The 26906-nt window shown below is 47.2% G+C and overlaps 1 protein-coding gene across 13 annotated transcripts in view; it reads left to right on the plus strand.

Annotated features, from left to right (window-relative positions):
* FOXP1 (forkhead box P1) overlaps positions 1-26906 on the plus strand; it is a 391149-nt gene that overhangs the window by 278816 nt on the left and 85427 nt on the right. Inside the window, exon 1 of one of the 13 annotated variants that reach the window (XM_064453477.1) lies at positions 24577-24734. The exons of the other annotated variants lie outside the window; for them this stretch is intronic. The gene's annotated coding sequence lies outside the window, so the exon portion shown is untranslated. Of the gene's footprint in view, positions 1-24576; positions 24735-26906 lie in introns of those variants that run through there. 13 annotated transcript variants of the gene reach the window in all.

Below are 26906 nucleotides of genomic sequence, written 5' to 3' on the forward strand. Positions count from 1 at the left end.
TTTGGAAAGTATGAAGCATTTTGTCATTGGGCAAATATACGTTTTATTGGCAGCGTAGAGCGCCGTAATCCAAAGCGTTACATTAATGCTTTCAAAAATATTTTATTTGGTAAATCCATAGCTGATCCATATGCCTTTTAATAGACTCTTCCACTGGGGACATTTTTAATGAGAGATTGTGCTGGCTAGGTCCAGTGTCAGGTACTAAAAGAAGTGCTTTGTTGTGCAGATGTCTTAAGAATAGCTCCAGAGGATGAAATATGACTGTGTTGACCTTTCAGCTGTGAGCTTATTTGTCAGGATTCAAATAAGTTGAAAGGATCAAACCAAACAGTTTCCGTAGTCAGACTGGGAATTGTGTTGCAGAGGTCAACAGTGAAGGCCACATCGCGGATTCCATAACATAGCCAATTGTTGGTACGTATTAAAGTATTGCAGCAGCTCCTGCAGGCAGAGACACAATTAAAATTCTAATTTATTAATGTATACAGCGAGCTGGCCCAGCCTGTCACTCACTGATTCAAATGACTGCCCAGTCTTTTTTTTTTTTTTTTTTTCCCCTCCTTTCCTCCTCACTCGTGATGCTTTTGCAGTCTTAAACATACTGGAGGTCCTCTTGAACGTACCAGACCCCGAGTGCATCCCCGCAATGAAACTCTGTTGCTGAAAGGAAATAGTGGCGCTGGGGCTAGAATTTTTGAGTAAAAGCGCACCCACGCGAGCACCCACACCCCCTGAAGTGGATGGCGCCGCACTGACGAGGCAATATCCGTTGCTGACAGTACGTAGAAGAAATGTCGAGGGTGGTGGAAATGCGCCCGTTTTTGAGAAGTTTGCTTAAATAATGAACCGAGTCATCTTCGCACTTAGTTTATAAATATAGATGTCTCATTGGATAGCCACAGTGGTTAGCGGTTACCTATTTTTTTTCCCAACAAACAGACTTTGTGCATAACGAGAATGCCATAGGCATCGCTTACCTCCGCCGTGCTTGGCGAGGGGCACTGGCGAAACGCTCCCTAGCACAAGCGCAGTGCTTGCATGAAACGGGGGGAAAGGGATGCCGTTCACCCAGGGTGCTGGTTCACCTAATAAGATGCTCCGTGGCCCTGCCCGTCCAGGGAGGGGAGGCTGGTGTGGTCCCACGCAGGGCTGGAGGAGCTCCCTCCATCTCGGGCTCAGCACTTTAATGCAGGCTGGCAGGCTTTGTCATGTAAACCCCACTGCCACAAACAGATGCGGAAAATTAATCTCATGTACACTGTGTAGCTAATCTGTTATTGCCTCGTGGGTGATTTCCTATATTCCTTCTTTATTCACTGATAAATAGCCACGGTACTTAAATATATCCCGGCATCCCGTGGCAGCAGTGGGACATGCTGCCTTCAGTAGTGTTTACATGACAGGGGGCTCCAGCGATGCCTTTTGGGGTCTCTTGACCTTGGTAACTCTACCTGGAGACCCACTTTTAGCAAATTTTGAGATGTTTAGTGTGTCAGAACTTGGACATGGGAGTGGAGATGTGCTCTGCTGATAGTCGAAAAAAAAAATAAATCTCCAAATACACAATGACTCACATTTTGAGCCTATCTCACACTGCCGTGCTTTATATTTGGCAGTGACCTCCGGTTTCACAGCCTGATGACACAAACAAAAGAAAATTGAAAGTTAAGGAATGGATTTAGTAACCAGCAGTTGGGAAAAGAATATAAAAAAATATCAGCCCCACAAAAATTACTGGAAGTGAAAAAAGGCTAAAGCATGTTTGATAATATATTTGCCATAGACATTGGATTTCCTTGAGTCTGTGAAACAAATAATTTTAACAGGCCAGGTATGCTTACGATTTGGAAAATGAGCACATTTTTCCTGGCCAAGATAAATATATCTTTGTATTAATAGACGTATTGATTAAAATGTGCAGCTTTAATTGCTGATGCTCTTAACGATTATTCATTTTGGTTCTTCAAGCATTTTAGTTGCTGGCAAGAGTACACAGATTGGAAACAAATCAAGAGACACATTTTCTCCCAAGAAAGTAAAAGTGCATGTGTGTTTTGGCAATACTAAAAATACAATTTTTTTTTAAAGACGTAAATGTTGTGTGTTGCATTGAGCTGAAAGTTGGACCGAAAACAGATTTAGGACGTCCAAGTCAGTATCTTGCAATTGAAACCCATCACTTCACTTTTTTTATGTGCTTAAATGAGATCTGTTGTGTGATAGTTAACCTGCGTGTGTTTGTAGAGAAGAAATAATGAAATTACTAGGACGGAAAGTTTTGTTTTCGGTTGACAAAACAGAAGATAAATCTTCCCTTTAAGTCACAGCCAAAAAAAGAGTTTGGGTTTGGTTTAAATTTTCGGGGTGAGACTGGGGAGGCTGAGAGGACAGAGCTGTCCTCGCCTTTGCATACCGCTGCTTTTTAAAGCAGCCTTTTGGCTGGGCTTTTGTAGAATTTAATTTGCATGCTATATTATCTTAACATTTCTTTCCAGTATCTTGAGAAATAGAAGAGGGCAAGAGGAAAAAATAACACTGTAGCTTGATGTTGGGGGCAATTATTATTATTTTCTATGAAATTAGCCATCATTAGCTCGGCAATGTAATAAACACTGAAAGGTGAAGGGAAGGGTGTTCTCTGTTTCGCTTGGAGCACACAAGTACCGGGTTACGTAGCCTCAGGTTTTACATGCAGTGTACCTTTTTACATAGCGGTAAATTTAACAACTGGTAGAGAAATTATGTCTCAGCAGATAATTTGGGAGGGGCAATAAATTTGCAAGCGTATTTGTTCTAGTTGTACAAGTATCTCTCTGTTTCACTTTTAAACATGGGAGTTTGATCTGATTTTGGCCTCAGTCAAGCCAATGGGAACTTTGCCACCGGCTCTAGCTGGGTTGAGATTTTACTTCTGCAGAGTTTAAATAGTCTACTTTTGAAAATTTTACTTGAATCCTTCTTTTTTTTTTATTTTTGACCTTGGAAATTAAGCAAAGTTGAGTTTTGCTGGTTTCTGCCAAAGGACCCGTAGCTCTTTTATTTTTCATCCCTAAACCCAATTATAGGTGTTAGTCAGTTCTTAGAATATGCCTGTGAAGTGCAAATATCATCCAGCCCACAAACAGGACAAAATCTGAGTCAGGTCCTCAAAGTTACATGATCAGCTTGAAAATTTTGATGCTAAGGGGTTTTTTTCAGTGAAACCTGTGGGCCTTTTTTTGCTGCCCTTTTATATTTTTTTAAAAGCCTTTAGTATTCAGTTTTACCAGCTTTTGAGGCTGAGCAGAAAGGTGACAAATGCAGGTTTTTTTTCTTGAAAGAGGCTATGATTGACCTGTAATTACACGATTCCAAAACCGTGGCTTCTAGGAAAATACCAATATATTGGGAGAGCTGGCAGTGTGAGGTACTGTCAGCAAATACGATTCTTCTCATTTTATAGCTGTGCAAATGCTGGCAGAGGGACGCTAAGTGACTCGCCCAAGGTCAGAGAGCTGCAGATCTTCAGTGGCACTCGGGCGCACGGCTCCCGCCGGGTTATTTGGGAGTTTGGCATCTGCACGTCATGAAGAGGTCGGTCCTGAGGGGAAAAACTGAAAGTAGAAGCCAGGGTCCCTCACTTCCAGCCCTGTGTCTTGTTTGAGCACCCCGAGTGTAATTTTCTAGCAGGTTTTCTGCTTTGACGTTAAACATTTAGAGAGTAGGTTTTTGGGTTTGTTTTTTTTTTAAAAAAAGTGATTTCTGACCAGGTTGGGAGCGGGGCGGCGGGGCTGGCTGTGCCCAAGCCCGGCCGTGTGCTACCCACCTTGGGGAAGGGGAAAACAAATGAAACCTTTCTGACTGGTCAGAAATGTGTAAATTGCTGACAAAATGACACATGTAATTAAGAGTGCTCCTGCCATTTTACCTTGTGGTTTACACCTACAGTGTTGAAAAAAGAGAGTGACTCCCACCTCGCTAATTACCATTATCACTGAAATGGTAGGGTTTGAGTCATTAGTTCCATGTGCATTTAATTAGAGGAAGGCTGAAATTGGATTTAACTTATTACTTTTTCATGGATCACTTTCTTGTCATCACTTCAAATTGGATTGCAGCCCCAGGTAACTAATTATGAGCGCCACAGGATCAAGAGTGAAAAAAAGGTAATTAGGAATAACACTGTTGGACCCTTGCTGGTAGTCCACTTGTGCTTGGGAAGAAATGAGAGCGGTATTTTGTAGTATTACAGATTAGGGAGTTAAAGGTATGCGCTGCTGCTAGGAATCATGGGAGACTGCCCCCTCCTATAGCGGTTTATATGATGTACAGCTGGGCTGAAGATGTTATAGCGACATGGTTCCACAATCAGCTCCTTAATACCGAGATTAAACTTGTAAAAGCAACAGATCGGTTGTAGGTATGAGGCATCCCAGCAACGGGGTAGTCAGGGGTCCTTACGTATGCGATTACAGCAGCGCTGTCGAGGCACTCTTGAGCCATGGTACGGAGCGGTTTAAGTACAGCGAGATAGAATTGATAACAAATTAATGAACATAGTAATGATCCGAAAAGATCGTTCATGTCCGACGGGGAGATGTGTCAATCAGGAGAACAACGGTGAGGTTGATGGTGTGTGTGTGAGGAATTTAGCTTGCCTGGCTGCCGTGATAAAATCAGGATGTTGCTTCTCTTTTGTGTGCTGGAGAGGTTTCTTTTTGCTTTGCTTTCTGTGAGGAAGGGTTGCTTGCTTGGTTTGCCTCTTTTTTTTTTTTTCTTTTTTTTTTTTTTTTTGATCTTGTAGATACGATTGCCAACTTCTGCTTTCTTCAGAAAATACTTTAAAACAAATTGTTTTATTTCCATGTGCAGAACAGAGTTCAGAACTGCAAGTAATCAATTTTATTGACACAGTCTGGAAAAAAATGTTGATGAGAGTTGAAGGATGTGAAGAGATTGAAATGTCAAAGTACCTAACGCTGAGCATAGGAAAATTTCAGAAGCAGTTTCGTTAAGCAAAGACATCTATTGTGTAGAGATCTGTAAGAGGAAAGTCTGCTCTAGGACCTAACGATACTACAAGGAGGTGGTGGCAGCTGATTTTTGCCTTTAGAAGAGGAAAAGTTGCTTAATTTCTCATAGTTGTGAATCACGGTTCAAAGGCTAGCACAATTTCCCTAAGTTGTGTAAAATGGCTTTTAAAGCTCTGTTAATGTAGGCAAATATTTGTGACTCAGTGTTGGGTAAGTGGTGCTTGCTCATTATTTCCTGATGCAAGCTAAGTGTAGGAAATTTTGTGAACGCCATGCAGAGATGCTAAATAGACTTAAGAGTAACAAAATTCAGTTACAGAAATTAAGTCTTTCTCGTTTACTTGACATCACAAAATAAATCTAGAGATTAAAAGGTATTACCTTTAATACAGAAAAAGAGAATCTCCTTTAATACATCTCAAATTGATTTACAATTTTTATACATAATATTCATCTGTGGTTGAAAAGGGGGCAACCTAAGGTCGAGTGATGTAGTGTTTCCATTTTTCCATATGAGTCTTACTGCGTGTGATAAAAGCAAACTCCTTTATTTTGTCAGTCTGCAGGAATTTCTGATGAAGTGCAGGGGTCACTTTTCTGTCAATTTGAGTAGGCAGCATTTTTGAACTACTGTTTCCCTCCCCCCCCCGCTCCCCAGCTCCCCTACAAACCGTGGCCCTGATCTGACACACGCGTGCACGCACACACTTAGAGTGCCGCAATCTGCAACTTATTAGTGCGCAGCGCTGGAGGCTGTCCAGTGGTTAGAAAATTTCCTGAAGCCTGGAATAACAGCAGTGGGTGCAAGTGCCATCGAACAGAAGTGACAATGAGGGGCAGTCCGGCCCGCCTGGCGCGACGCCCGGGATGGAAAACCAGCTGAGATAGTCAAACGCGGGAAGATTGACGCGGTGCATCTGGGAAATGCTCAAAAAGTTGGGTTCTTGAAAAAATTACCTTCTGTGATCGTAAGACATCATCTGTTTTCCTACAGAGATTGTTTATAACAGGGTTTTCAAGCACTTGTCAAATAACCAGGAGTGAAGGAAACAGGCTAAAAATCTCTTACCGTTCCGATGAGTCCTGGTGTCGTTGGAAAAAAACAAACTCTCGTCGTAGAGATACGCGGCTTCCCAAGTCAAAGGGTGCCTGGGAGCAGGAGGAAAGGAAACTATTAGTCAAAAGCGACACGGCGAGTACTTGTCGGGCGCGGGACGTAGGTTGGGGAAGGTGGTGCGCCGGGGCGATGCGCGCGGCGATGCCGTTACGGGAGTCGCGAGGTGAAGTCATACCTAGTAACTGTTTTTTGTGTTGCTTAGCTTTTGTTACTTAGCTGTGATATCATGGGCAAAATATTATAAACATATCATGGCCATAGCTTGCTTGTGTAACAAAAGATCAGGAACTTTTATTAAGTTTGTTTTCCTTGTCATATTGTAAAAATTTATTATGTGTACTGTGTATATTAGAAACAGATTTGGGTAATTCTGCCTAAATGAAGTCATCCCAGCTATTTCCAGACTGTCTGTTTTTGGTTGTGAATAATTCTCATACATCAGATGGTTGTCATATTTAGTAGCTCTCTACATTTTAAATAGGACATATCCCATTTTGAACTTCCATGGACTTTAGCTGCCTCTAATTTTTAAGACTATTTTGTTGCAGTATTTTAAAGTACTGCCTGTGGCAGGGCAGGGCAGAGCTGGGCCGGCGCTGGAGGAGTCCCTCGCCTTTCTGCATCAAAATAACAGATTTTGAACAACTGCAGTGTAGTACTGGTGGCTTTCAGCAGCACGCGCTGGGGAAGAGCCTGCCAGATACCTATTTCAGCTTGTCCCTTTGTGTTCACACTTCGCAACAAATATGTTAAAAAAAAACCACTAAAGTACTACGTATCAAAAATCTCCTCCGATAAATCTTTTCTCTCAAAGAATGCATGCTTTTTTTTTTCTTTTAAGAGAAGTGTGAAAGAAGTTAATGTTTAAATGTTTAATGTTTAAATTTAAATCACATACACCTCAACATAGCAGCTAAGTTACTGTGCCTTTTTCATTTTTTTTAATCCTCAAGGCAAAGTCTCTTTAGGCAGCGTGGGGAAGCTCTGGTGTTCCTCGTGCACCGACCGGGAGCGGTATGCACTGGAGGAATCTGCAGCGATGATCACAGAGCAGAATTTTGCCCTAAAACCGTCGACTTTGCCAGAAATACTTGAGTTACAGCGATTTGTTTAAAAAGAAAGGGGGAAAGAAAAAAAAGGCAAGAGGGAAAGAGAGGAGGCATTTTGATCTAGCTTGCTTGAGTGGAGGAGAGCAGCTGTTTGCCTCATGTGTTTAAATCTCTAGAGCTAATATTGAAGTTTCAGGGCAACAAGTGCAACATAACAGAGCAAGGAGAAGCTAAACCCAGGGAGACAATTGGAAATGCCGCTTGGATGTGGCTTCGGAGCTTGACAGTTTTACAGCTGTGTCGTCAGGTTGGCAAAATAGTTTGTGGTGTGTGCAAAGGAAAGGCTTGCTGAAATGTTGCGTTGCTGAAATGTTTTCATTTTCCTGATAAGTGTAATCTGCCTTTTATAAATTACTAATCTGTTTAAGGTGTAACATTAATGGCGCATAATCTCAAGTCATTGTAAGCCTAGAAAATTAAAGTAGACTGAAGGCACAAGAATGAAATGTACTTTGTGTCAGGATGGAGTTCGATGAAGCATGGAGAAGATGGAAGAGATTATTAAATAAACTTTGAGGGGAGATGGAAAAGGTACCGAAATCTCTCATTTTGAAAGGAATTAGTTTACTTGATTATATGCAACTGTATCACACTCAGGAAAGTATAAGACAAATGAAAGCAAAACAAAATTTAATTGAGCTATTATTTTGCAGACTTTGGCTCCGTTTCAGACAGCCTAATCAAATTGCGCTTTGCTCAAATAACTAATGTTAAATGCAGTCTACCAACAGATGTTTAAGCAGAGACTAATTGGAAAATCTACATCTTGGGTTTAGCGTGTCTAGCTGAAAAAGTTTTGAGATTGTATTTTGAAGAGAGGTGGGAAGATGACAGGAGGAGCTCAGGTAGCGATGGGTGTCAGAGAGCGGCGCGAGGAGGCAGCGGTGCCTGTGCCGGAGCCGCCGAGGTCACCGATGCCATGCCTTGGTACCGTTTGCCTCTCAGAAAAATTGTCTTCGGTCGCATTACGTCGTGGGAGTCGTGTTGCAGCCCCATAGCTCGTGCCGTGTGCCAGCGCGCGGCGAGTACGTAACGCGGTGGAGCACGCGATTGAGGCCTTTTAGAGCGGTACACATGATTATCGAATCTCAACGCTTTCTTGGCAGTTCTGTCACTGTGACATGTGTTTTTTAAGTGGTGCGACGTCAAATAATATTTTGCGATGTTTCAAGTTATTAACCCATGTGACACATCTCAATTTCGAGCCTTCTACAACACATCTGTGCAGCCACTTGGACCTCTGATGGGATGCAGCACTGGGTTAAATAGCTCGGGCCAGGTTTGTCCTGGGTTTAAGTGGCAGCCATCCAGGGACTGTGCTGGAGTTAAGGGATCCCAGACGGGTTTAGTTTCCTGCCTCTGATTTTTCTTTCAAATCAGTTTCACACCAAAGTCACGCCAGTAGTACCAACACGATTAGTTCCAGTTTGCACAACAGCGGCCATCACACCCGCTGCCATTTCTTGGTAGGACGTTTGGTTTTGTGCGCTTTGGTCCTCATCAAAACTTTGGGCCGAAGAGTTATTCATGGTTTGTGTCCTGGGCCTTAAGCGGGGTTGGTTTCTGTCGTGCAGGTGCCGTACACATTCACTGTGGAAAATTTCTATCCCAAGGACTTTGTTGTTCTAGCGAACGGTATTCCGTGCATTCAGACAACTTCTGGAAGAAACTGGGGTTTATACAGCCATGAAGCAAAAAGCAAAAATCAGAAACTCATAAAAATTCTCCCATCTTTCATTGGGGGAAAAAAATTAAGAATCAGTAGAAGTGTTTTGGCTGACTCGTAATAGCTTGGATAAACAGCCGAAGCAAACCTGTTGGGAGATGCCAACCGCCAGCCTAGCCAATCGGTTCAGTGCAAATTCAGTCATTTTAATCTCGTTGGGTTTGCTGGCAAGAATAGATGCATAAAGACCTGTTTGTTGATGATCTGTCACTGTTGTCACTGACTGCATTATTAATTGATGAACCTCCCAGCTCCATCCCAACGTGAGCTGTGTTCGGGCCAACGCGGCAACCTGTCGCCCGATGCTGGGTTGTAACCCGTGCCTCCATTTCGCGTGCTTTTCTTCATGGGGTGGTTACTCCGGGATAAGAGTGAGATGCAACTTGATGAGCAATATTAGAGAGGCCCATCTGGCTCTCACAAAGGTCTGCCCGCTCTTGTCTCAGGGCAGTGGCTCCTCAAGATAGTGCTGGTGTTGCACAGGCTTAATAGCCAGTATGTGATGGGGAACAGCCAATCTGAGTGTAAAAAAAATACCGATGCACACACATATATATATATTTTTCCAAATTTACCAATTGGAACCCTACAAAAGACAGATTATATTTTATGACTTGTAAACAGCAGGGCAGATATTTCAGGAGAACTGCAGACAGCTGTAATTTTGTGAATGTGCACAAATTACTTGGAAAACAAATATTCCTCTGCCTACACAGCTGTATTCACAACCGTGGACCAGAATGCCTTTTGCATGATGCTCACGCCTGGTTCTCTGGAATATAATAATGCTCAAATGAAGAAAATGTGATTTAAAAGCGAAGTCAGAATTAATACTCGCTGTGAAAACCTGCATTACTGGCTGAGGTGTTGGCACAGGAATGGATAAACCACTTCAGGAAAAATGAGAACTAACCAAGGCATTTATTCGTACTCGGATCAAGAGCTGAATGCTCAGACTTTTGTAGTAGAGATGAATGTGCCTGTGTCTTCCCGAGATGCCAGATGCTGTCTATGCCATACTACAGGGTAAACATGAAATTGGATCTGGTGGTTGAAGAGGTCTGCGGGGCTGCGTCTGGTCACCCTTGGGGAGAAGGGGCGTGGGAAGGAGGCGGGGGCTCCCCCGGCGCCACGGGGGCCGTGGGTCAGCGTCTCGCCCTGCCCTTTTCCTCCCCGTTATCTGCACCCAGGTGGGTTTGCAGAACGCAACCGAGCTGTCGTTCGTGTTGTTTGTCGCTGGCGGTTCCTTCTGTTTGTCCTTTTACTGCGTGATAAGGAGTTTATACGGGAAAGTATGAATAACAAGAGAGAAGGCAAAGAAAATCCCCAAAAGTAAAATCAAGGCCAAGCAAGACGGAGTGAAGGTCAAGTTGGCAAGAGCCAAAGGCCTTGCACTGATTTTTACTTTTAACTTTTGTGTTTATTCAAAGGCTGTTGGATACAGGTTAACTTCCTTTGCTCAATATTTATTGCAACGTTACTTGTCTTAAACTGGAACAGTGAGCACTTTGTCGATTAGGTTAAGAGATTGTCCCATTTTATTTAGTCTCCTGTATATCTCTCTGTATCTGCAGGTTTTAAGCAGTTTATTTTAATTTCAGATTTCTAACCCTCCGTTGTGAATCACTGATGTGCCATCAGCAGCAGCACTTGAGGGACTATTGTTCGTCTTTTCAAAGTGGTGGGAGCACAAGCGCAGCCGCTAGCATCTCTGAAACCCGACCTTCCTTGAGGATACTGCACCTTGCAGATTTGAGGCAGGATAAACATTTTAAAGGAGAGGGGATATCTCAGGCAGGTTATTTTTCATCAGAAAAGGGTCTAGAAATATTCTGTGCAAGAATTAAAAATAGGAGGAAAAAAAGCCATAATGGTGATAATTACCTTTCTGTTTGACAGCCATCAAAAGATGCTACCCAAATCAATTAATAGGAGGGGGAATGCCTCCTCGCCGTTAGCCACGCTACCCCTTGAGCAGACAGCTGAGCAGAAAATCAGTAAAGTCACAGTGTGGTGAATAACAACTGTCCTGACTTCGCCCTAATTTAGCGATGGCAATGATTTTGGTGCTATTTGGAGTGGGCCCAAGGACCTGTCCTGGCCAGGCTCGCAAGCTGCGGTGTTTGGAAAGTGCCTCCAAAGTACTGGGGATTTCTCTCTGGAATAAGAGCATTAATATAATGCAGAACATAGTTACGATATTTTTAAATCACGTTGTCTGCAACTGGCACTACAAGGGAAGGTATGTTTATGACTTCCATCGCTGTTATTTTTTATTTGGGCTTGTTGCTTGGAAAGTGTGCTCATTTTGAGTCCTTCACTCAGCCGTGTCTACCCAGAAGAAAAACAAACCCATTTCTTCTGGGAGAGCGTGGCAGTGGACACATCAGAGCAGCAGGGCCAGCTGCAAAACTGTGGTGTTGTTTTGTTGCTAATTCTGCAGGAGTGAGCGGAGGGGACCACCCTGTCTTAAAAAAAAAAAAAGGAAAGAAAAACAAAACAAAAATAAAAAAAGAAAGCTTTCAGTTTGTAACTTTGATTTTGCTGGAAAAAAGCAAACAAAAAAAAAAAAGGCAGCAAACAGCCTTATCCTTGCACAGGATGCTATAATAATTACTGGGGCAGTTTTTCCATTCCTGGTTGCTTTTGCCTCACACCTGTAGGAGGCCCGTTCTTTTGCTTCTGTGCTTCACCACCACAGTACTTTTATTTGAAAACACAAGGAAATTCAATTTCCTAACACGCCTCTCAAGTCAGGGCAGTTACGGCGATAGAAGAGTTGCAAATGGCTCATGTGTGAACAGTTTAGGATGGAGCTATTCGTTCGGGGCCATGCTGAGGTGCGGGAGAGGGAAGATAATTGTAAATGTTCTTGTGGGGATCTGATTGACAGCTTATTGTCTGCAGGCAGTTGAGTAAAGAATAGGAAATGAGTTAAGTGTAGGGGATCTGGCAGGCTTCAGGCTCTCCTGATGGCGGCTGCGGTACCGAGCAAAGCTCCCAGAGCCCCCAAACCAGCCCTGGGCAGGAGCGCCAGCGGCACCCCCGTTTTCCGAGGCACCCCCAAAGGGATGCCCCTAAGCTGGTTCAAAACACGTGTGAGATGAGGCTGTGTCTCGTTTGCTGCTGCTTGGTCATCTGGGGTGCCTAGAGTGGTCTCGCCCTGTGGCCAGCGGGTTGGGGTGGCCCTGGTTGGTGTGTTACTGCATTTCCGACCCGTTAATGTGGGGGGACAGCAGGGACGTCCCACGGGGCCGGTGGATGCCCACGGTCCATAAGCAGAACGAGAGAAGGAAACGCCGTCTCCCCTGACGCAGTAGATTTGTTCACACGGGGTCTCTTTGCTAGTTTTACAGTGTCACGAGGTCTGGGGCCCGTTACGTGTCTTTTAAAGTTTTCATTATCCCACCTTTTTCTCTGGAGCGATGCATGCCCTCATGTCCAAGTGCCCATGAAAAGCCCCGGATGAGCAGTTAAACGTTGCAGAACCACACGTACTAAAGATAGAAATATTAAAAACAAATACTCCTCCCCCAAAATCTCACTGCCTGTATTGTTTTTTTATCCCCTCGCCTATGTGCATTTGGAAGAAAAAAAAGAAATCCCAGCTTTGCATTGTTAGTGTAGGCTTCTGAGCCAGATTGTACTACAGAGCACACTGATGTGTCTTCCCCTGAGGTATGGAAAGATCTATGTGTGCTAAGCAGGTGTTTTCGTTTGTTTAATTGGAGCTGAGTTTAGCACAATATTACAGATAAATGAATTACACATGTTCAGTAATTCATAGAAAGTGATCGTTGTTTTGCTTAGGCACTTGTCTTCGCATCCAGGTTCGCGGAGATAGCGTGCTGGCAAACGTGGACAAAGGCCTTTTAAAAAACAAAAAGCGGTGCGTACATGAGGAGAGCCTGATGTCTGGTTGCTGAAACAGCAATAACTATTTTGTCTTTGTTTAAATCGTAACATTTTAAATTGAAATAGTATCCTGTTTTGACAAACTACAAAACCACAGGTCTGAAAAAGAAATGCACGAGGCCTGTGTCAATAGTCGGTGGCATCTCTGGGCAGGAAGTTTTGGGGTGACGCACGCTGGCGGTGACGGCACCGGGATGGAGAGACCTGGGAACCACCCGCAGGGCTCTGGGGCTTCTCCGGCGTGCTGCACCCAGAGCAGCTGGTTACGTGCACTTTGCTTGGCGAAAAGACGACTGTTTTGCTTCTGCCCATGTTTTTTATTTATTATTAGTCACTTTTTCCACCTTTTCCCTTTTTTTTTGTTTTTTTTTTTTTTTGTTTTTTTTTACCGGGCTTCCCGGGCTCAAGCTGCCACCCCCTTTGCAGCAGTGCTGGGGGGGCCCCCCGTCACCACCGCCAGGTCTCCCAGCAGCAGGACAGGACCCTCGGATCCCGGCAAAGCCTCCCCGGTGGGAGCAGCGCGGGTGATGTGCTTGGCCCCGCTCTCCCCACCAAGAAGCACTGAGCAAAAGCCCACGGGGCGGCTCGGAGGTGCTGCCTTCCAAAGGACGAGCAAAATCGGTCGCTTCTTACAGCTTCCCTCCTGGTTTTGAGTAGTCCCAGCCCTTGGCCAGCTTCCAAATGGATAATTACATTCAACTTACCCAAATTTCCTCTGCAGATTCAATTGTAAACTCTTTTCTCGCTCTCTCCTGCCAGTGTTGTATATAACCGTGCTGCGCAGCGTTAAACAACTGTCACGCGCAGCTCCAGAGCCTGTCGAGTTCTAGGCACAGAAAGTAAAAGGCTGTATCAGAACTTGCGCTGAACCTTAGAGAAAGTATTGTTTGTGCCCTGGCAGTTCATGAAGTACTTTGGAGCCAGCTTTTGGATTAAAGGTGTGGTTGGGGCGTAAGTCACTGTTGTTAGCAGACAGTGCCAGCGCTTGAGGCCGATTGTGAAAAGTGGCTTAGTCAAAGACGTCCTCTCTCGTGGATGTCCTCGCCTTTAAGCCTTCCAATAATTGACATTAAGGCTGTTTAGCTGCATTCCTCATTCATCTAGGATTTTGTTAATGCATCACCTGTGGAGCTACTGTGTGTATTCCTTCCCTCCCACCGGCAGCGGCTTCCCACCAGCCTCCTGCCAGATCACTCCCTTCCATGGGCTACAACAGAAGGGTCTCGTATGGCAAGAGCTACGCTGATAGGAAAAACCAGCAGCCCTTGCCCACAAGGGTACCCATATAAAGCTGTGCCTAGCAAAGCCCACGTCGTAGGATGTGATCCAGGCAGCGGGGTCTCGGTGCGGCAGCGTGGCTTTCTAAAGGAAGACAAAGGCATGTGAGGAAGTGGTGTGTGATCTGGGAAGTGCTCCTGCATCCTCCAGGTTAAACAGAGCCACCACAGTAAATCACAGTTGAAAGTGAGTTGGAAGCTTTTAAAACTGTTACTCGTTTGAGGCTTTTCCTGCTGCACGCGTTGGTATGGGATTGTTCTGCAGGAGGCTCCTGGGAATTAATGTGTCCAAACCCAGCAGCAATCTCGGAAGTTTTGTGGCGATGTAATCTATAAACTTCAAATTATATATATTGCTGAGCAAATAGCTTGAAATCCCTTTAAACTCTTTGTTCACAAATGTGTATTAAGAAGTGCCCATCCCACACGCGCGCACACGCCCCCTTTTCCTTCCTTCCTTCCTGGTTTTACACCCACTTCCAGCAAGGCTTTGGCTCGCGGCATCCTTCCTTGTGCCGGGAACCGTGGCCAGAACTCCCCGCGGGGCTGGCCTGGCCGGGGGCGCGGCTGGACCACCGAGCCCCTCTGCTCTGCCGTCCTCCCGGCGTGTGCCTGGTGTCAGAGGACGGTGCTGAAGCTGTTGACTGTGTCTGGGTTTCCCACTTGGCGTGCAACCCATTTGGGAGGCTGATTCTGCAGCTTCAAACGCTTTAATGAGATGCAAATTGTTTGTGATGCTGCCTTATTAAATGTATTGTAATTTTAAAATCATTTGCTTGTTAATTGTATTTAAATAGCTGCCACTTAGACAAGCAGAAAGTTTCCAGAAAGATAAATTGTTTTCTCTTTTTACTGTTCGAAAGCGGCCTCGATGACCTCTGGGCTGCGCTGATACGGCGCTTTCCGAATGGAAGCGTGCCCCGGCCACGCTCGCCTCCTGGTCCTCGCTCTTTCCCCCAGAGAAGCAATACTCGCTCTTTTACATTTCTTCTATGAAACCTCAGTCCCTTAAGAAGGTCATACAGCGGAGTGGCTTGGGAGGTTTCGAGTGGGGATAGCTTACTTTCCCCTCTGTTCAGCCACGTCGGATCAGCCTGGGTCAGGTTTTGGGGCCCGTGTGATGCGGATGCTGCTGCCCCCATGCAGACGGGATTTGAAAGGACCCCCAGGATCTGGGGGATGCCTGCATCTTTTGGGCCCTTTGCCATTCCCAGTCCATTTTTATGTCGATGTACTTCTGCCGGGCCACCGAGGCAAGGTCGCCCATCCTCAGCACCTTCTGCACGCTGAAATAAATGGCAAAGTTTGTCTTGGCTCCGGCTGAGCAATATGAGGTCTCTGCTGACCCCAGTTCAGCGTGGTTTCGAGCTCATTTTGATCCCACAGTGTTGCTAGCTCTGGCGTGGAGCAAGCTGCACGGTATCATTTCTATTTCGTTTGTATTTGAAATACCGTCCTGGAAAATGAAAAATAATATTTCCATATCAGTTGGTTCATTCTTCTTCCGTCAGCTGGAGGGCCCCACCCTGCCAGCGCTCCTAACTCTTGTTTTCCAGCTCGTCCATGTTCTGCGCCGGACCCTCATGTCAATTCTGCACCGTTTTTCCAGTGATGTTTCATATTCCCTTTGTTTTCTGTTTGCATCTGTGTTGTGCAGCAGGATCAGTAATAATAGTTAATAATTAGCAGTTCAATAGCACTCTTCACCTTCCAAGCAATTTTAGGCATTAAATCACTGCAGCTCTGCTGGCAATATTACAATATTGACTTGTTACTTCACCAGTGTCACAGAGGCAGCAAAAGCTGCATTTTTATGGAGGCCAAAATGGGGTCATTTTTTTTTAGAGTACAAAATTGGCAAAAAATAAAATTTTCTCCTAGGCTGACACTTTGTTTGCCAAATTTCAGCATAGAGCCAATTTTTAAAGCTGAGTAATAAACGCCTGAAAAGTTCTGGTTTATAATGGCAGTGCTGAAAAGCCATTAAATGAATGGCTCCGCTATAACACAAGAAAACCCTCTTAAACTGTCGAAAAACCTGTAAAAGCTGGACGAAGGCTTAGTGAATGCCAGCTTCGCCTTTGAGCCTGGAGCTGAGAGGTGCAAAGTGAACCTGCAGGGACTGGCAGGGTAGATCTTTAAGGGTTTTCCTTCTCAGTGCTGGGGAAACGGCCCTTTCCCAGCCATTAAGTGGAGCTAGGCGAGCATCCTGTCCCAGGCGAGCATCTCTCCAGCGTCGGGGAGAGGGAAGGCGAGGAGCAGCAATGGGGATGGAGCGCCAGGGGAGCAGCGAGCAGAATTCGGGGCAACAGGGAAAGCCTGGAGCAAAGGAGGAATTGAGGGATGCGAGGCGGCGTGGGGGGTTTGGGGGGAAACAGCGTGGGGACGGTGGGAGGGAGCAGCACATCAGGACGTGGGGCCGGGAGCTTGTGGAGCGGCAAGCACGGCTCTGCAGGGCGCACGCGTGGTCCACAGCGACCTGGCGGGAGGCATGACCAGCGAGGTGGCAGGAAGCCCTGAAGAAGCCCTGCTTGGCTTGTTCTCTCCTGAGCCCAAAGGGCATATTTCTGCACGGATTTTCAAGGAAGTGAGGGCAGCTCCGCTTCCCTCCGCGTGCAACCTGCGGCTCACTGGCACGCGTGGATGCAAATGCCGCATCCCAGGCGAGCATCGTACGTGCAGATGGCCAAGAGCAAGGTATCAAAACCCACCTCCCTAAGGCAGCGCACAGCCCGTGGCCAGCTCGGACCCTCTCCCCTTCCCAGCGCCGGGTCTGCTGGCGGAGGGCGCTGCTGTGAAGCCAAGCTGTAAGAGCAGCGTAGTAAAATAGCAAATTGACCAGTAAAAGAAATCAGTAAATGAAGGGAACAGCTATTAATGTGCCAAGCCAAGATGTGTAATTATACCCTAGGACTTTTCCAAACTAATACATGTTAAAGGTGTAAACCTATTAAAGGAGAGATTTTTCTGTACAGGGAACTTATGTAGATAGAAGGATTTACACTGTATTTTATTCTTGTATTATAAGGTATAAGGAACGTTTGAGCAAATCCAGTCATTCCTATTATTACAATATCATACGTTTTTCATACCATTTTATGCGGTTCTTCAAAAACTTTGGCACTAATTCTCTTTATATTGTTAGGAATTTTCTTTTAAAAACAGAACTCTCCTTCTCAAATAGTTAATTAGATTTTGAACTTCAAATACAGTACTTTTTTTTTTTTTCCTCCCAAGAATAGGGGTGTTAGATCCATTGTGCTGGCCAAATTACAGTTTGGATAGTTACATTCTCTCTGCTTAATCACCCTGCAATTTCATTCGAGTGAAGGATTTGGTGCCTCAGGTGTCCTGAATTCCTCCAGAGCTCCGTATGGCGAAGTTGCTGCCACCATCCACCCGAGAAGTGGCTGCATTTAATGGCAGAGAATTGCCGTCTCCTTCCAGAGCAGAAATAAGTTTCACTCGCAGAGATGGATTTTTGCAGTATTCCTCTGTTGTTACACTTCGCAGCGAGTTTGTGCTTTTCCAACCCAAGCAGCTCTGCCCCAAGTCTTTAGCTGCATCTGAGGGATTTCTCTCGCTACAGGAAGGTAAATTTGCTCTAAGGGGCCCCAGACAAATGCCTTTATTTGCTTGTTTACCCTTTGCCATGACGGGTGCAGCAGGCGAGCGGGTCCCGGCTGCCCCACTGCATCCCTTCCTGGCTCGGAGACCCGCTGCACCTCAGCATCACCTTTTGTCTTATGTCTCGGGGGCAGAAAAGGATTGGGATAAGCGGCAGCCGGATTTGGATAGGAAACATCCGTGGGTCACAACCCTTGCTTGCAGACAGGACCCCCCCTTTGCCCAGGGAAGGGAGGCGGGAGGGGGGGGACGCTGTCCTTGAGTTCAGTTCAGGCCCCGTTTATTTGGGATGAGGTGATGGGTCGCGGCGTTGCGCTGTGAAGGGCCGGAGTGGAAGTACAAAGGAAAACCCCAACGCACGCAGCGAGTCCTGCTTAGTGCCGCACAAAGGAGTCTGAGCCGGTCGGATGACCCCAAGGGATCTGAGAGCAAAGTCCTATAGTTGGGGTGTTTGCTTAGCCTGTACGGCTGGCTGTTCCTTGTCCATGTGAACCCAGACGTGCACCATCAAAATGACTGACGTGGCCAAAGGCCAGGGGATGGCTGTGCTCAGGCTGGGTCTCCTCCTGCCCTGCAGCATGCCACCGGCTTCTCCTCCCCTCCTGGCCCCCGTCCTGCCGGGCTGAGTGAGGGGATGCTCCTCATCCTGAGGCGGCGAGGAGGAGAAGCACACTGTGCGCATCGCGGGGTGGTGGCCGTGAGGAGGCTCCCTCGACGTGCCCTGCTTCCAAAAAAGCTTTTTATCCGTATACAGGGGAACCTGGGATGGTAACCTTTGGTAGCTCCTCCTGGTAGTTCAGCGCTGCCTTGCAGGGAGCGTACCTTGCAGGTCCGGTATGGCAACCAGAGGTCATCTGGAAGGGCTCCTCTGTGTCCTCCTGCCTGCAGTAAGTCGTCTTGGCTTTGACATTGTTCAGTGGCTTTGCAAATTGCACCGTTCCGCTGCTTTTTGGCATTTTTGGAGGTGTGTTTGATTCCTGGAGCCGTGGTGCTCCAGCAGGAGCAGAGATCCCAGTGCCGCTTTCAAACTCCTTCGCCACGTAGCATCAGCAGCGCTGCAGCTTTTCTGTGTGCTCCTGTCTATCCACGGAGGCTGTTGCCTAAACACCTCTTTAGGAAATAATTTGAGTTGTTTCGTTGCATGTACAAAGTTAACTGTTTTCCTCTTTAAAGAAAAGATGAGCAAAAGCTCTTCCCATGGCTGCTGCCTTTAAAAAAATTACAACTAGTTTTTGAATGTCGGAGGAAAGCTCGGAACTATGAGCCAGCTAAGTATACTGTATCATGAAACCTTGGGGACCATTGAAATGAGAACAGTGGCCCATTACTGCTAAGAAGGTGTTTTATTGAAAATATGCCGACACGCGTTCCCAACAGAGTGAGTAAAAAAGGGCGAGATGCCCAGCGGAGATACAGGTTATTCTCGCAGGTGAACCAGAATATATGGTTTGGCACTCCTGGGCTGCGTGCGAGTAAGCTGTGTAATGGACTGATAGGTGTTTCTCCATAAAAGGGCCCATATTTAACCTGATTTATCTTAATTTAAAACTGTGGCGATGTGTGTGTGTAGACAGGGTGGTGTGTGTATAAGTTGTTGTGGAAGTAGGCATGGCTTTTTGGAAGGGGATTCTTCGCGGTGGTTGTCAGACAAGGCGAAGCCCTCGGCCTCCTGACGATAGAAGCAGATTACCAGGAGAGGGCAGTGCATCTAACGCTGTATTTCACACCAGCTGTACCTGCACCAGCCCCAGGCCGGGGTGATGCACCTCAAAACATGAAGCCGGGGGCGCCGGGGCTGCCCCAGCCGGCAGCGCCCGCCGGCCTGCACAGAGGCAGCGAGCGGGAGGTGATGGGTCCGGGGTGGCCAGGACCTCGCTGGTTAATCCTTAGCAGGCAAAAATGCGTTTGATTGACGTTAGTTTTGTTTATGTTTCATTGCTGGGGTTTTTTTTTCTTACCATGGCAACTTTAACATCATGACAAAACACCTACTTTTCCTCTCGGAGCCATCGCTGTTGTCATGCCCAGTAGGTTACTTTGGTGGACAGAGGTTGTTCTTTTCAAGTGGACGTGTTGCCATCTCCTACCAGATACCGCCTCCAGTCTTTCCTGTCCTAAGAAGGTTTTTCTCTGTGTGAACACCGTGTTTCAACCCATGGCAAAAAAAAAAACAAAACCAAAAACGGAGTTTTAATGGAAACCGCAGCATTTCCTCTACTGTACGTGACATCAACGCTATCTTGCATAATTAGGGAAAGTAACCGAGAACAGTTAGTGGTGATTACCTTTCAATATATTGTGTACTTTGGGGCAGAAAAATAATTTATGAATAATGCCCAGGCATACTTGGAACAATTTGCACACTGTGCTGTGAGTGATGCAGACCTGCTGGTAGAAGAGTGTGCTAATAAATTTTACTTTGTGGCGGAAACAAGAGATTACAGTTTATTAGGAAAGGAGATGGCAATTTATTAAGATCAATCGAATGCAGAGCAAAAATGTTGCCATTTTTATTTATTTATTTATCTGGAAGCACGGTGGGTTGCAATTATATAAAATTTGTTGTTTACCTGTGATGTTTGATTCATTATTAATATTTTTATGTTTAGAGGGAACCATAATTTTGCTGAAATGTCTTCCATAACTCCTGCACAATCATATTCATAACTCACCTGAATGTTGACACATCCTGCTGTGTATATATAAATTAACTAGTAACACTGGCATTATAAAATGATGCATTAAATGAAGATGTGAATGGTAATTTAAAGCATGCCATGAAGTGAAATTTAAACCATTGTACAATGCTGAGGGGATTTAAAGAGCCTTCTTCGTGCAGAATTTGCAGGGGCAATAAGGAAAATGACAGTTTCACATCAAAAAAAAAAAAGAAGAGGAAGAGGGACACAAGCGTTACTGAAATGTTAATTGCTTTGCTGTTCTGTTTTGCTAGAAACACCATCAGCCTAAAAATCACTTTTCTGCCTGAAGATATTTCACCGTGTGAGGGCATTAGCTGAGATTATTAAAAATGGCCAAAAAAATTTATTTTGTTTACTTTGTCCTCTTTCTCAGCACTTTGTGGGTAATAAGTTTCACTGTTTCCTGTTTAGTCAGTTGTTTTCCCCATTTGTTTTCGTAGGTCTTTCAAACAGCAACAAGGGAAAATGAAGCATTCTCAAAACAGGAAAATGTGATTTAACCCTACAAAAATGGGCCTGGGGATCCAGGGGTGGGAACGGTATCCGAGACAGCTTTTTCCCTCAGAGCTGCAAACAGCAGCTTGCTTGTGGTGGCTCTAGCCCGTGTGCCGAGCGGCGTGATTGGGCTCTCGCCTCTGCCACGCTTGGCGTTGGCTCCGGCGGGCGGGCGGGCTCCTCCGTGCCGCAGCGGCCCCGGCGCCGCAGTTCTCCTGAGCTACCCCCACATCGGTGCTCGGGGAGGGGGGTGCGGGCTTTGGCCCACCAGCTGCTGCCAGAGAGCAAGGCGGGACCTCTTCGGCCCTGCCTGCCCAGGGGAACATCTCGAGGACAAGAACAGTTGAGTTGCTGTTTTGGGTAGAAATGGCCTTGTATTGGGACTAGGCTTAAAATTTCCTAATTTGGGGCAGGTTAACTCTGATTAGAGGAAGTTGCACTGTGTGGACGTCTCGTCTTTTCTTTCTTTCTCCCGTGCCCCACAGGCAGCTGGGGCTTTCCATAGGCAAGCCCATGGCTCCTGCATGGATGGGTACCTGCAGAAGTCTGGGAGCGAAGTGGACATGTAAAATAATGGCATAAACAACCATTTATTCCACTCTCTTCGTCGTAATTCATAATCTGTTCTTCTGACTTGGACCTTAGAGCCTAGTACCCATGCTATACTCCAGTAGTTATTTTTTTGCACCTAGGGGTTGATACCACCACTGAATATGAATCGGATCTCGTGAGCACGCGGTGCCAAATAGCCACCTAGTCTGCCACGCTTTCACAGTTATTTTTTAATTTGTTACTTCATGTGCTCTGTTTTGAACATCCCTGTCTGTCTCTGTGATGACTCTCTGTAATTGACTGGAATTAAAGTGGGAGTTTATGGTTCTGGTTCTTCTTGGTCTTTTAAAATATTTTGCTGGCTTAGAAATGCATTATATTTCATGGTGACCTTTCTTAACAAGTGCTACCATCCCCCTTACTAAGGGAATAGACTGAAGTTTTTAGCCCACAGCAGATGTTGGCTGAGCTTGCAGGTATGAAGCTTTTATATGAAAGGGTATAAAATGCTTTAAAAATATGGCTTGCAGGTTCTGCGGCCAATGCTCAGTGCTTAGACAGCACCTTTCATTTTCAAAGTGTTTTGCAAATATTGGTCTACAGAAGATCCCGAAATGGGTAGTATTATCCCCATTTTGCAGGTGAGGAGACAGAGATGTTGAGGCTGTTGGACTGCCTTTGAGGTGCTGGGCATGCAGGCAACTCCAGGGCCAGGCCAGAAATTTTGCAAACTGAGCTCTTGGATAGAGAGGCGTCCTCAGTGGGATAGATATTTTATTAAAAAAAGAAAAACAAAACAAAAACCCAAAATGTCTAGGTGACTTGCCCAAGGCTGGGGAGAATTGTCAGTGCCAGAGCCGGCGCTATGCGTTTGCTCCGCGTGTAGCTCACAGCCTTGTACTTGGAGAGAAATGCCTTGAGCAAAGCGGTAGGCTTCATAGAGTCCCCTTTTTTTTTTTTAAATGGAGTAAGTCAGAGCTTGTTCGGAAGGCGTGTGGTCGGTCAGCGACCGGGGCAGAAGGAGCACACTGGTCTTCCGCTGAGCTGCGTGTACCTGGATCTGGCCGTATTGGAAAAGGGGAATGGAAGATGTGAGTTAATAGGGTTGAGGGTCGTGTGTGTGTGAGAAGCTTGTGCTGAGGAAGACCAGAGAGACCAGAAGATTTCCAGTCTGGGGCCTGTGGAGCATCCTATGGCTGGTCTGCAGAACCTGCCCGAGCACGCAGCCCCCTCCGTGTTTCAGCTGCAAAGTTAGTAAGGGTGTGTTAAATGCACAGAGCTGTTTCCTACCGGTGCTGCTTCGCCATGAGTGCAGCCGGGGATGCTGCCGCAGTGATGCTCTTGGCAAATGCGGCGGGGAGGAGGAGGTGGTCCGCAAGAGGAACTGTTGAAAAGTTTAAGTCTGTGTATTCTGTAAGATACTCCCCAAAGCAATGCAAGTTCCTCGAGGTTACTTTGAAGTCCAGGACAGGAAGGATTCTCCTAAGCGCAGGCGATAATTATTACTAGCTCATCGCATGCATTACGGGTTTATATTACTGCTGAGCGTCCAGTGTGTTGGAGTGTGTGCGTATTTATTTGCTTGACTTTGCATACATGTAATACTCCTAAATACCGGCTGTTCCCATGCCCTTTATGAGCTGACCTGCACGGTGCATGTGTGCCCCTTTAAGAGGCAGGCGCTTTCTGATTCATGTAGGCTGTTTCTGGCAGATTTAGGGTCTTGCAAAAGATGCCCTTAGTCCCTTATTAAATATTCATAAGAGGGTGGGGTCACATTTTTGTGACCTGAAAAAAATCCCATTAATAAATTTGTTATCTGACACGAAAACACTTTAGGGTGGAAAGCAATCCCTATCACATCCCATTTAACATCAGATCACAAGTTGTCAGTAAATTGGGTCCTTTGTCTTTGCTTCTTGTGAGGTTCTTTAGCAGCATAACTAATGGGGCTATTGTCTAACAGCCCTCGACTCCTGCAAATAAAGTACCGTTCTGCCTGGGAACGGTGTCAGGGCGGCTTCTGTCTTTCCGGTTACTTGCACGTGAAGCAACTATCTGCATCAATTTTGTCTGCAGAAACTATGTGGGAAAAATAAAACTGCAATAGCGGGAGAGATTTTCCCAAATATTACTGCCCGAGATGAAGTGGACAGTAGCTTTTTGGGCAAGGGAGGGCAGGTTGGCGGGACGGTGGCCGTCCCTGGGTTAGAGACCGTGCATCGTGTTTGTGTGTTGGAGTCTGAGGGGGGCCACAAAAAGTGTTTCTTTGAGCTCACCCGCGTGAGAGTTGGAGGAAGCTCGTTCGGAGTGACGTGAAACCGCTAACCCTGCTGTTACAGAGGTGCCGCAGACCCAAACGCGACGTTTCACTTCCACTAAACTCGAGGGCTCGGCCCGTCTTAAAAACAGGTAGCGGTGGTGAGGTGCGGGTGCGGGCTGGGTTTGGGCAACCGCCCCGGTCCCCCTCGGCCGTGCGGGGGGACACGGGGAAGGATGCTCCCCGTCACAGGCCGGGCGCGGGGCTCTGCTTTGGTGCAAACTCCTGGCAGAGGCTTTTTGTGGTTGGGTTTGGGTTTGGTTTTTTTTTTTATTGTTGTTTTCTGATATGAAAATCCTGAGCTCTGGCGGGGGGGAGGGCTGTCGGGAAAGGCGACAGCAAAAGCCACTTTGCGCGGGAGAAGAGAAAGTTGCTGTGGAAGGGGGAGAGGTTCTCCTCCAGCGCTGCGTGGGGCTTCCACCGCATCGCGCCGGAGGGGCTGAGGGGCTTTGTGCTCGCTGACGCTCCCCCCCACCCCGCGGCACCCACTCCCCGCAAAATAGATTTATTTCGGGGGCTGGGGGGGCGGCTTGTTAAACAGTTTATCGGCGGGTTGTTGCGGGGCCGGGCTGTGGTCCGGCGCGGGGCCGGCGGGTCAGAGGGCAGCGAGGAGGAGGAGGAGGAGGAGAGGGGGGAGGAGGAGGAGGAGGAGGAGGAGGAGGAGGAGGAGGGCCGGCGGGGCGCCCCGTTCCGGGGCGGGGTGTGCGCGGCGGCGCAGGGCGGGGCCGCGCGGGGTGGCGGCGCGGCGCGGCAGCCCGGGAGCCCGAGGCGCCCCGCCACTCCGCCCGCACCCGCGGAGCCTCCGCACCGCTCCGCGCCGCTCCGCCAGCCCCGCTCCATGGCCCGGCCCGCCGCCCGCCGCCCGCCGCCGCCGCCCAGGTGGGTGCCGGGGGACGGGGAGGGGGAGGGGGCGGCCCCGCTCCCAAAGTGGCGGAAAGAGCCCGGAGGAGGCGGCCGGTGCCTCCGCCGGCTCCCGGTGCCGGGCTCCGACTTTGCTGGCCGGTGCCGCCTTCTCCTCCACGGCGGCCGCGTGTGAGGGGAGGGAGGGACAGCGCGCGCGCCTCGCAACTCGCCGAAGGTCTTAAAAAGTGGTTATATTTGGGGTTTGTTTGGGTTTTTTTTGTGCCTCGCCTGCCTTTTGTTCTGACAGTTGGGGTGCTCCCGGGGAGTTCGTGCCGGGGCAGAGCGGGGCGGGCGGGGGAGCCCGGCGCCGGGTGAGGCGCTCTGTCAGGGTTAACTGTCAGGGGCCGGGGTTGCCGGGTGCACTCGCCAGTCGGGGTGGGGGGGGGGGGAGGGCGGGAATTCAGTGAGCGAGCCTGGGTTTTGACGTGAAGTGTTACGAACCCCAGCGAAATCAACGTAACGGGATCTGCAGGCAGGCGAGTTCAGTGTCAGCCCGGCGTTTTGGGGCGAATGGGGTGGTTTTTCGAGGGTGGCGGTGGTGGCGGGGAGGAGGGAACCCTTAGGAAGTGGGTGGTAAGTTTAGAGCAAAGTGCACATCCACTCTTCCTCTCTGGAATTAACTCCTTCCGAGCCAGCTTCCCTGGCGAAACACCGAGGGTTTCACCTTGTCCTAGTGCCGCGGGTGGGGAAGAGCCACTCGATAGCCCGACGCGGCCGCCTCGGTGCCGTGCTGCCGTTCGAAGCGCTACCATTTTATATTTTTAAATAAAAACAAGTTTGGTGGCAGGAAATGTGAATCATTCGGGGTGACTAAGATCTGTTTATGAAAACGAAATGGTTGGATTTATTCTAGCAACGAGCGCTGGAATTGCTAACTACAATAAGTCGCTAAAGTTTATTTCTAATAAAAAGTAACTTACGCAGGCTGGTTTACCTTTTGGTAAATAAACTGAAACGCTAAAGTCTTTTCCGTCGGGTGGGAGCTAATTTTCATGCCTGATGCTCCTGGGCCCAATCCTGGAGTGACTTCTGCATGTGCCATAGCTGTAACAGGACTCTCCCCCCCCCCCCCCCCCCAAAGCAGTAAGCTCTCTGCCTGCTGAATTAGTGTTTGCCGGATCGGGCCCCTCATAAGTACATTTACTCTGCAAAGCTTTTGGGCATCTCACCCATCTTTACATCACGTCAAAAGGCAATTCTGTTTGCTTCTAGCTCTTCTAAAAGTCGTGGCTAAAATACGTGTTTATATGTGAATATGTCATTAGAGTGCGCTTCCGTCTGGTCAAGAAATGGCTTTTGTTGATTGTGTATTTATTGCAGTAGCAGCCTTGGAAGTCTTTAAAAGCAGGCACTCTCCTCACAGCCAGCGGAAAATGTGCTGTCAGAGGGCTTTCAGTGATCTCCTGTGACTACTCCCAAAAAATTTCATTGATAAGGCTGCCGAGATGAAACCCAAGTCCTGCCTAAACAGAGTAGCTGCCTTGGCCTAGACGGTGATACAGCTGAACTGCAAACTGATTGGTCTGACACTTCATAATCAAAGTTGATTTATTGTTCATTAGTAGTGCATTAGCCCTTTCAGGCAAGACAGTTATTTGTGTAGTGGCCTGTCAAACAAAAGACCGCTAGCACCTGTCATTTCTAAACCATGAGATAAGCAAGCAGATATCAAGATAATGCAAACAGAAGTACACTGGAACGAGGTAAAGTTCTAGCAATTTCCCCATGAGAAGTATCGTTTTATTTAACGTGCTCATGTTTAGCTTGTAGAGGAACTGGACTCCAGAGCGAAGGGGTTCCCCTGCACCAGGACCGTCGGGAGGAGAAGGCGTTAGCCAGGAGCTGGGCGCGCGTGGCGGGTGGTTTGAGGGCACCTCCGAGGTGAGGAGCCGGCTGGGGCGGATAACGAATTGGGAAAAGCCGGTCGCAGACACGGAAGGTGTGAGTGCCGTTTTGTAGCCTTAATTGGAATTTGTTTGATGTTGGTTTTAGTGCGAGGGCAAGATTTGAGGCACTTTTCATGTTTTGTCCCTGACTCCTTCCTCCTCTTCCCAATGGGCAGATGTCATGAAATGATGCTCTTACTGGCAGGGGTTAATGATATGAAAACTTGATGACATCACAGCAGAGCTGTGAGAATGTCAAAAT

Source organism: Phalacrocorax carbo, chromosome 6, assembly GCF_963921805.1.
Source record: "Phalacrocorax carbo chromosome 6, bPhaCar2.1, whole genome shotgun sequence".
In the NCBI taxonomy this organism is placed as follows: Eukaryota; Metazoa; Chordata; class Aves; order Suliformes; family Phalacrocoracidae; genus Phalacrocorax; species Phalacrocorax carbo.